Below are 11,626 nucleotides of genomic sequence, written 5' to 3'. Positions count from 1 at the left end.
GGGTACATGTTGAACTTTAAACTGGCAATTGAAGAAGAGTAAGCACAGAAGCAGAAAATCCTGGCTTCTGACTCTTGCTGTGGCACAATTTCATAGGCATCACCAGACCTTCAGTACCTCATCTAAGCACCATTCTTCATGTGTGACCCTATACAGTGTGTTCTTCATCTAAGCACCATTCTTCATGTGTAACCCTATACAGTGTGTGTTCCTCACCTAAACACCACTCTTCATGTGTGACCCTATACAGTGTATTCCTCATCTAAACACCATTCTTCACATGTGACCCTATAGTGTGTCATAAGAACATAAGAAATAGGAGCAGGAGTAGGCCAATCGGCCCCTCGAGCCTGCTCCGCCATTCAATAAGATCATGGCTGATCTGATCCTAACCGCCAATCTACTATCACAGAACTATCTCCTGAATCTAACAGAATTAGACACACAAAATAGGAGCAGGATCAGGCTACACGGCCCCTGCGCCCGCTCCGCTACCCACAGGGCCATGACCGATCCGAACCTAGACTCATGTCCAAATTCCTGCCCGCTCCCCGTAACCCTTAATTCTAGGAAACTGTCTATTTCTGTTTTAAATTTATGTAATGATGTAGCTTCTACAGCTTTTTGGGGCAGCATATTCCATGGACCTACCACCCTCTGAGTGAAGTAGTTCCTCCTCATCTCAGTTTTGAAAGAGCAGCCCCTTATTCTAAGACTATGCCCCTAGTCCTAGTTTCACCCATCATCTGGAACATCCTCCCCGCATCCACCCGATCCAACCCCTTCACAATCTTATATGTTTCAATAAGATCGCCTCTCATTCTTCTGAACTCCAATGAGTAGAGTCCCAATCTACTCAACCTCTCCTCATATGTCCATCCCCTCATCCCCGGGATTAACCGAGTGAACCTTCTTTGTACTGACTCGAGAGCAAGTATGTCTTTTCTTAAGTATGGACACCAAAACTGTATGCAGTATTCCAGGTGCGGTCTCACCAATACCTTGTACAACTGAAGCAATACCTCCCTATTTTTATATTCTATCCCCCTAGCAATGAAAGCCAACATTCCATTGGCCTTCTTAATCACTTGCTGCACCTGCATACTAACCTTTTGAGTTTCATGCACCAGGACCCCCAGATCCCTTTGTACTTCAGTACTTTCAGTTTCTTGCCATTAAGATAATAACTTGCTCTACGATTTTTCCTGCCAAAGTGCATAACCTCACACTTTCCAGTATTGTATTCCATCTGCCAAATCTCTGCCCATTTACTTAGCCTGTCTATGTCCCCTTGCAGGTTTTTTATGTCCTCCTCACTCACTACTTTCCCTCCCATCTTAGTATCATCTGCAAACTTTGATATGTTACACTCGATCCCCTCCTCCAAATCATTAATATAGATTGTAAAGAGTTGGGGGCCCAGCACTGACCCCTGCGGAACACCACAAGTTACTGATTGCCAGTCTGAGAATGAACCATTTATCCCAACTCTCTGCCTTCTGTTAGATAGCCAATCCTCTATCCATGCCAGAATATTACCCCCAATCCCATGATTTTTTATCTTAAGCAATAATCTTTTGTGTGGCACCTTGTCAAATGCCTTTTGGAAGTCTAAATACACTACGTCCATTGGTTCCCCTTTATCCACCCTATATGTTACTTCCTCAAAGAACTCCAGCAAATTTGTCAAACATGACTTCTCCTTCATAAAACCATGTTGACTTTGTCCTATTAAATTATGATTATCCAAATGTCCTGTTACTGTCTCCTTAATAATGGACTCCAACATTTTACCTACCACAGATGTTAGGCTAACCGGTCTATAGTTTCCAGCCTTCTGTCTACTGCCCTTTTTAAATAAGGGTGTTACATTAGCAGTTTTCCAGTCTGCCGGGACCTTTGCTGAGTCCAGGGAGTTTTGGAAAATTATTACCAATGCATCCACAATCCCTACCGCCACTTCCCTCAAGACCCTAGGATGCAAGCCATCAGGTCCAAATGATTTATCCGCCTTGAGTCCCATTATTTTACCGAGTACCACTTCCTTAGTGATTTTGATCGTGTTTAGCTCCTCCCCACTAGAGCCCCCTGTTTGTCCAGTGTTGGGATATTCTTAGTGTCCTCTACTGTAAAGACTGATACAAAATACTCATTCAGTGTTTTTGCCACCTCCATATTTCCCACCATTAATTTCCCGGTCTCATCCTCTAAGGGACCAACATTTACTTTAGCCACCCTTTTTCTTTTTATATAACTATAAAAACTCTTACGATCTGTTTTTATATTTTTTGCTAATTTACTTTCATAATCTATCTTCCCTTTCTTAATCAATCTTTTTGTTATTTTTTGCTGTCTTTTAAAGTTTTCCCAATCCTCTACCCTCCCACTAGATTTGGCTACCTTATATGCCCTTGTTTTTAGTCGAATACTATCCTTAATTTCTTTACTTAGCCACGGATGGCTGTCTTTTCTTTTACACCCTTTTCTTCTCAGTGGAATATTTTTTCTTTGGAAGTTGTAAAATAACTCCTTAAATGTATACCACTGATCATGTATCGTCTTACCCTTTAATCTATTTTCCCAATCCACTCTACTCAATTCTGCTCTCATACCTTCATAGTCTCCTTTATTCAAGCTTAGCACGCTTGTTTGAGATCCAACCTTCTCACCCTCTAATTGAATATGGAATTCAACCATGTTATGGTCACTCATTCCAAGGGGATCCTTTACTAGGACATTTTTAATTAATCCTGTCTCGTTACACAGGACCAGATCTAAGGTTGCTTGCCCCCTGGTCGGTTCAGTTACATACTGCTCAAGAAACCCATCCCTAATACACTCAATGAACTCATCCTCAAGGCAGCCCTGCCCAATTTGATTTGTCCAATTAATATGATAGTTAAAATCCCCCATAATTATAGATGTTCCCTTATTACAAGCCTCAACTATTTCCTGATTGATACTCCGTCCAACCGAGTTGCAACTGTTCGGAGGCCTATAGACTACGCCCACTAGTGTTTTTTCCCCCTTATTATTCCTTATCTCCACCCAAACTGTTTCATTATCCTGATCTTTTGACCCAATATCATTTCTCTGTATTACAGTGATTCCTTCCTTTATTAACATAGCCACCCCACCTCCCCTTCCTTCCTGCCTGTCCTTCCTGATCGTTAAATAACCTGGTATGTTTAATTCCCAGGCATTGTCACCTTGCAGCCATGTTTCTGTAATGGCCACAAGATCATACCCATATGTAGTTATTTGTGCCATTAACTCGTCTATTTTGTTACGAATGCTACGTGCATTCAGATAGAGAACTTTCAAATATGTTTTGTGACACTTAGTTCCTCCTTTTGCCCTTTTTATTACTTTACCTTTTACTCCATACCTTCTGCCCCTTCCTGACACACTCTGGTTTTTAATTTCCCCACTGCTACCTAAGTCTATGACCTTCTCTGTGTCCTCATCTAAACACCATTCTTCATGTGTGACCCTATACAGTGTCCTCATCTAAACACCATTCTTCACATGTGACCCTTTCGTGTGTCCTCATCTATACACCATTTTTCATGTGTGACCCTATACAGTGTCCTCATCTAAACACCATTCTTCACATGTGACCCTATAGTGTGTCCTCATCTATACACCATTTTTCATGTGTGACCCTATACAGTGTGTCCTCATCTAAACACCATTCTTCATGTGTGACCCTATACAGTGTATTCCTCATCTATACACCATTTTTCATGTGTGACCCTATACAGCGTATTCCTCATCTATACACCATTCTTCATGTGTGACCCTATACAGTCTATTCCTCATCTAAACACCATTCTTCGCATGTGACCCTATACAGAGTGTGTCCTCATCTAAACACCATTCTTCACATGTGACCCTATACAGAGTGTGTCCTCATCTAAACACAATTCTTTACACGTGACCCTATACAGAGTATGTTCCTCATCTATACACCATTCTTCATGTGTGACAATATACAGTGTGTTTTTGTAGCTATATTCATGCATGAAGTCTTACTAGGGAATTGCCACCCTTTGCCAAGGCCAAGTGTGAACTTTGGGAATCATTACCTCTAGCCTCACGTTTCTAATGGCATAATATGAGCAAATTCCATGAACTTAAAATTTGCAGCAGGCAGTTTCCGGTCACACCACAGTAGGTTGAACGTCCAAGAGAAGCTTTATTATCTCCTCTGTGACAATATAATGCCCAGTTGGTGCCAGGGCACAGGCATCATAACTCTACCCATGTAAGTGGCACACTTTGGTATCCAATTTACATTTAGAATGTTTTTAGATACCAGCCAAAAGGTAGGCAGGCCGTATTGCTATGATATACTGACTCCTCACTTTTGATGTTGCAGTGAAACCTACCAACTGCCCTGGTCCATTGCCATGTTTGGAAGAAAAACAAATGCAACTTATTATTTCTATAGAACTGCTCATATACAAAAAGATATTGCAGAGTGCTTTACAGTGCAGAGGAGAAAAGTGGACAGTACTCAGGAGGAAGAAGGGAAACGGAGGCGTTAGGAGAAGAGTTGAAAGCAAGGGGTTTGCCTGAAACAATGAGTCGGACAAATGATCCAGGATTCTCCCAGGAAGCCTGTAAAGTATACTATGTATGACACATTGTAGCAAGATCTAATGTGACATGTGATAAATTGTTACACATTAGAGCTCTAAATAAATAATGACAGATTTAAAAATAGGTACAAACAGCAACAGATTATTCAAAGTAAACATGCAACCTTCATAGTTTTCAGATTGTTCCATCCTTACCCTGATACATTCAACAGAGAAGGACAATCCTAAATACTGATGTAGGATTCTGATGTATTCATATATAATATACAAAAGTCTGTAATAATTTGCTTTTTTAGTGCACTTGACCTGCTTGCTATTGAATCGTAAAATATTCATAGTGAAAAGAGGATTAGCTCTGAAATCAAGAGTTGTCAGGATTTGCTTGCTGGCCGAGTGGGCAAAAGGCATATCTTAGTGTACCAGTGAGCCTTAAGTACCAGAAGGTCCCAGGTCTGATTCCCAGTCTATGACAATCTAGGGCATCAAAATTTCAAAAGAAAAATTTTGAATTGAATATGGCAAAAGAAATGAAGGATAAAAATAAAAAACATGTTTTTGTTATATTAAGAGAGTGTCAGCCTAGACTTTTGTGCTCAAGTCTCTGGAGTGGAACTTGAACCCACAACCTTCTGATTCAGATGCAAAAATGCTACCCACAGAGCCACGACTGACAACAAATAGGACACAGGCTGCAAAATTGTTAAATAAGTTTTTGCCTCAGTTTTTACCAAGCAGGAGACAGGTAATTTATTTGATCTGAGGGTGTTGCAGAGGTAAGTCGTGACACTATTCACAAAATGTTTGTCGAACAGCTGTGCAAACTTAAGGTAAATAAATCTTAGAAGCCGGATAAGATGCATCCAGGGATCCATAAGGAAATAAGGGAGGAAATTGTAGGAACTCTGGCACAATTCCTAAAGAAATCACTGAATACTGGAAAGGTCCTGGAAAAAGGCAGATGTTACTCTTCGGTTTAAAAAAAAGTTAGCAGAAGTGACCCAGGAAACTTCAGACCAGTGAGCTTTGACACCCATTGTGGGTAAAGTTATGGAATCCCTTATTAAAGATAAGATCATGGAGCATCTGGATCGAAATAATGTCATATAAAAGATAGCCAATATGGGTTCATGAAGGGGAGGTCTTGCCAATCAAACTTATTGGTTTTCTTTGAGGTTGTGACAAAGGAGCTTGATAGGGGTGGGTGGTGGATGTGTTGTACTTGGATTTCAGTAAGGCCTTTGATATAGTTCCTTTGGAAAGGCTGGTACTGAAAATAAAGATAGTGGGAATCAGTGAAAGTATTTTACAATGAGTATGGAATTGATTGACCGATAGAAGCCAGAGGGTGGTGGCACAGGGATTATCATCAGCCTGGGGGAATGTGAGCAGTGGGGTCTCAAAGGGGTCTGTTTTGGGACCTCTTTTGTTTAATATCTTCATACATGACCTGGAGCTAGGAGTCCTAAGTACAATGGCTAAATTTGCAGATGATACAAAGAAGGTGGTAGATTCCAAGGCAGAACAAGATAAGTTACAGGAGGATTTGAATATACTTAGGAATTGGACAGACAGGTGGCAGATGAAATGCAATGTAGAGAAATGCAAAGTGCTTCCCATGGGGACAAAAATTCCAGGAAGGGACTGTAAGACGTTCAGATTGTCTGACAGTTCATAGAGTTCAGACCCAAGGAACAGACAACACAAAACCCAATGAATCTGTGAAACTTCTTTTACTTAAAAATCAGCAAGATATTACAAGTACAAGCATCTAAAATCATTTACTTTAAGCTCAGGTGATCATAAGCAACCACATACGTACTAACACCAGTGAGAGGTCAATTCAATGACTAGACGTATGACTTTAACTGGCAACTGACCAGGTCACCCACGACTGCAGCCACGAATGTCAGTCTACAATATCCCTTATATCCCAAAACTTGGCAACTCGCCCACAGCATTCGTGTCCCAAACTGTCTGATTAACGTTGTTTTTCTCTCTCTCTCCTTCTATCTGTTTTGACGCTTAGTTAACCAAGGCCAGACATTCAAGGGTTGGAGAGAGACGTTGTTTTCACATTTGCAGGTTGTTGACTCGTGGTTCTCACGGAATTTTCAAGATCTTGGCCCAGAAATTCGGGTTGGCGGCTTCCCGCGGGTGCAAGCCCCCGACCTGCACTTACCTAGCGCGCCGGCCGTTGTGCTGTGGGCCTGCGTGGGATTCCGATCCTGGGCCTGCTCCAACTGCCAGCGCACAGTGCTTGCGTATCCCAGGGGCACAGTTAGTTCGAAGCGTCCCCTGGGATCACGTGGGCCATGGAGAGCCAATGGTAGCAGGGAAATGCCCATTCATAAAATTGACAGGAAGAGCTGTCAAAACGATAAATACTATAAGCCCCAAAACATAATTAAAACTTCAAATAATTTCTTTTTTAAATCACATTTTTATAAATAACTATAAATTACATAAAATAACTGTTTTAAACAATAATTTAAATTTTTGAAAAAATTAATTACATTTTCTAACGGGGCTAAAAATAAACTTACCTTTCTTTAAAGTATTTAAAAATAATAAACCTGTGGAAAAAATGTTTTAATTTTAATTAATTCACCACTTACCTTGTTAAAAGCAGGCCTTGCGCCTGCTTTTTAAAAGTGTAACTGCTGGAGACTTACCCTCCCGGAGAAACCTGCAAAAAAAACGTAAGTTCCAGGCGCATGTGCTGCCTCTCCGGCGTACGCGTTTGACCTCTGAACCCCTTCCTTTAAGGGAACGGAAGTTCCGGTTTCCCACGCATGCGCAGTGCATGCACGAAACCAGCACTTTCGTTGGGCCTATGGGTGAGTACCCAGCGTGTACTCACCCGTGGGGACCCGAAGTTCTGGGCCAAGCTTATCTTTTGAAGGAAAAATACCAGCACATCATTTATTTTACAAATATTTTAGCCAAGCAGTCTCTTGCCCTCAAAGCTTGTCGATACATTTGGTCACTTTTAGATTCAGTCAAGTTGACCATGGACAGTATTACATAATCCACCCTCAGGTTTTCACGGGTTTGTTCCACTAACCAGAATCCATACATTACACAAACATCATTTCGCGTGGCCTCACTAGAGGCATTCAGATCCTCCTTTAAAATTTGGTTTATCTTTTAAGCATGGGATTCTAAATATTTAAACACGTCCTGCAGATGAATGGTGATAATTTGGTCCTCCTTCAATTCCTCTTGTTCCAGACCATTAATTTTATTCAGAATTTCCTTTAGACGATTTCTAACTGCCTTTACGGATTGATCCAAATTAGCCAAATCAAGGCTATTAACGAGGGAGGTTCTGGTATTAAAAACAGTTGCTGTATCATTTATCAGACCCCATCGCTTTCTGATATGGTCCCCTTTAATCCCATAACCAACATAATTTTCTTCAATGATCTCGGTACTCTTTTTCCCACAGTTATTGTTAAACCCATTACCATCCCCTGAGCCCTTGCGATATAACGGCTCTAATTCCGATTCCGCCAGTGTTGTGCTGGCCCTTTCCCAAAATCCCTCTATTAATTCCTGCATCATTCTCCCATATAATTGTGCTGTCTCTGGTTTGCACCAGTTTGGCAGTCCCAGCTTGGCCAGATTTAATATCACTGGTACCACCTCGTGATGCACATCATGGTACAATATCATCCGAGTTGGGATTACCACTAGGCCATTTGTCGGTCCCGGGTTGTGTTTGGGGCAAACAACCCGGGTTTCTTGTTGTTCTTCCTGCGGTTGTGTTTTATTCGTGGCGGGGGGGAAGTTTAGGATGGAATTTCAATTCCACCGTGTATATTATTCCATTTTTACATTCCTACACATGGTAATGTGTGCAACCCTTCGAACCCCTACACGGCCTTCCCTCCCCATCCACGAACCATTGGTAGGTACCCCATCATCTATTCCATTCGTTTGGATACCTTTCCTGCCTATACAGTGGTTGGGAGCTCCACAAAGCGGCTCTGTGGATACAAAAGTATAGTTGGATGGCATTCCCGAAGGGTTTACGCACCCATAGATCATGCTCTTTCACCACCGTGGCCGACACAACAGAGTGTCTCCCGCTCCTCGGGATTGGGTCGGGCCTCCTACATTCCCTTGCGGGTTCCCTATCTGATAGTACCTTGAATGGTCACTTGGTTCTGCTTGTAAAAACCACACCCTTGGCCTGGTGGGGTGATCTTTGCATTTTATACATACCCTCCCTACATTCCTGGACCTCATAAGTGGTAACCCACACTGTCTCTGAACACGCGGTTTCGCAATCACCCTTGATGTACTGGAGGGTAATATCCCGGGGTGGTGTCTCTGGGGCGACTGCAATCGACCTATTATAGGGAAAATAGTTAGTGGTGGTCCAGTATGCCGAATAGGCTGATGTGGAATCTTCGAGATAGAGCAGAATCCCGATCATTGGCCAGAATAATTCCTTCATAGTTCAGACTCTCAACACTGATGTATTTTTTAAAAACAAAACAAAATGGGACTTCCTACTTTTCTTTTTCGGTATAGAGTAATTTTCGACTCCGACCACTGACGATACTTCAAGGGTGTCTTTTTATTTCTTTTACTACACTGCTGTGGGGTAGGAGGGGTCCATTGGACTCGTCTGCGGATAGGAGGTGGTTCCGGAGCTGGGGATGAGGAGGTTTCTACAGCTCCCATGTCCTGTACATCTTCATTTGAATCATACTGTACCTGTGGAGGCGCCACTTCAAGGCAAGGGCGCCTCATTGGGTGGGGGTGTCCCATTAGGCACCCCATCTTCATCATCCCACTGAAGAGGATAAATCCAGCTCATCATGCTCATAATCTTGGCTTGTTGTCTTCTTGACCTGCTAGTGGGCTGAAAAAGTTTCATCTGGTTAATATGAAACCATGTGATTTTCTTAGGTAACTGAACCGCGTATACCATAGGACTGGCTTTATCAACAATGTTATACAGCCCCTTGTAGAGGGGTTCAACAACACCCACCCTTGCATAGTTTTGTACCATTACCTGGCTCCCTACTTCCCATTCCTGGGGTTTACTTGGAGCCAGGTGTAGTCGATTACGTTGGTGTGCCTTCCCAATGTTGTGGGTGGCCCTCAAGTTCAGTTTTTTTTAAAGTTCCCCACAGGTCACTCAGGAATTTGTCCCGAGTCACCTCTTTAATTTGTTTATCAGTCAGAGTGGGGACCAACAGGTGTGTGGAGGTTCGCATGGGTCTCCCATTACCAATTCATGAGGGGAGTGACCTGTTCCTTTGGATTCTTTATTGCGGATTCCCATAAGGATTAGGGGAAGTACCTCATCCCACTTAGTGTGCTGTTTGTTTAATTCCTTTCGCAGGGCCAACTTCAATGTACGGTTCATTCTTTCCACAATTCCCGATGATTGTGGGTTGTGGGTCACATGCCATTTCCCTTCAACTCCAAGCAATTTCAGAGTGGCACACATTACCTGACCTGTAAAATGACTTCCCTGGCCTGACTCTACCACGCGAGGAAATCCCCATCTGGAGAATACCTCTCTAACTAGGGTCTTGGCCGCCCATGAGGCTGTGGCCGACTTGCACGGGAAGACTTCTACCCACCTGGTAATCTTGCACCATCAACACTCATCTGGCTCCCTGCTTAAAAGAAAAACAGGCAATCTATTGTGGCTTTCCTACGAGCCCAATGGGTTAATTTGTCAATTCCTGATTCCCTTCAATCACTGTGGGGAAATATTCACTTAAAATTAAGAAATTTAAATTTAATAATGTCCAATATCTTTAAATTTCATTCAGCAATAAAAAGCTGTTGTGTGGTGAATTAAAAAAACCTGCTGTCAGCAGAAAGGATTGTAAGAAGATAGGACCTTTAATGTTCACTTGAACAAGGAATGTAGCACTGTCTTACGACTGCATTGGAGTGTCAGCCTGGACATGTACTCAAGTTCTGGTGCAGGGTTTGAACCTACAACCTATTGACTCAGAGATGGAAGTACGACCAACTGAGCCAAGAAGAGCACAAGCTACAAACAGGACAATCCTTGTAGCACTTTTAGTTTTTGGGTGACTGTACATGAATTTTGCAGTTTCCTCTCCCTTGCCCTGTTTCTGTAATATTTTTTGTTGCAGCCAAGGATGAGGTTCCTTGTTTAAAATTTAGTTCCCTATTCCCAAACTCTAGTAAGTCAAATAATTGTTTACAGAAACTTTCAAACATCCTACACTAAGCTCATTTAATCAGAGACACAATACAGTGGCACGATTGGAAGGAATCTCTTCAAATATCAATTTAACAAGCTGCAAACTGCCTCTTCATTGCACTTAATCTAGGTGAACAGTGAGCTTCCAGAACCCCATGGATCTTTGTAAGATGTATTTTTATGTTCAGAATTCTGCTTGCAATAAGCTTTTGTGCATTTGGGTGACGTGCCTCAGGGTCAGTGTGGTCCCCTGCAACTCCATTTGGGGGTTATCATAGAATACAATCATACAATCTTATAGCACAGAAGGATGCCATTTGGTACACCTCGCCTTTTAAAGAGCTATCCAATTGGTCCCACTCCACTGCTCTTTCCCCACAGCTCTGCATATTTCTCCCCTTCAAGTATTTATCCAATTCCCTTTTGAAATTTACTAATGAATCTGCTTCCAACAGCCTTTCAAGCAGTGCATTTTGGATCATAATAACTCGCTGTGTAAAAACATTTCTCCTCATGTCACCGCTGGCTCTTTTGCCAATTACCTTAAGTCTGTGTCCTTTGGTTACCAACCCTTCAGCCAGTGGAAACAGTGTCTCCTTATTTACTCCATTAAAACCCTTCACGATTTTGGAGAGGAAGTTCCCAGAATTTGTTTTTCCCTGAATTGAACTTGGTTTAAAAAAAAATCATTTTTTTGCCTCTCCTAGGAGATAATAACCAGAGTGGAGATGAGGGTAATTTTTCTTTTAACGCAGCGAGTTGTTATGATCTGGAACGCACTGCCTGAAAAGGTGATCGAAGCAGATTCAATAGTAAGTTT

This window comes from Somniosus microcephalus, chromosome 1 (assembly GCF_052327205.1).
Source record: "Somniosus microcephalus isolate GS21.2 chromosome 1, FLI_Smic_1.0, whole genome shotgun sequence".
Classification (NCBI taxonomy): Eukaryota; Metazoa; Chordata; class Chondrichthyes; order Squaliformes; family Somniosidae; genus Somniosus; species Somniosus microcephalus.
The sequence above is the reverse complement of the archived record's forward strand: the minus strand, read 5'-3'. Positions refer to the sequence as shown.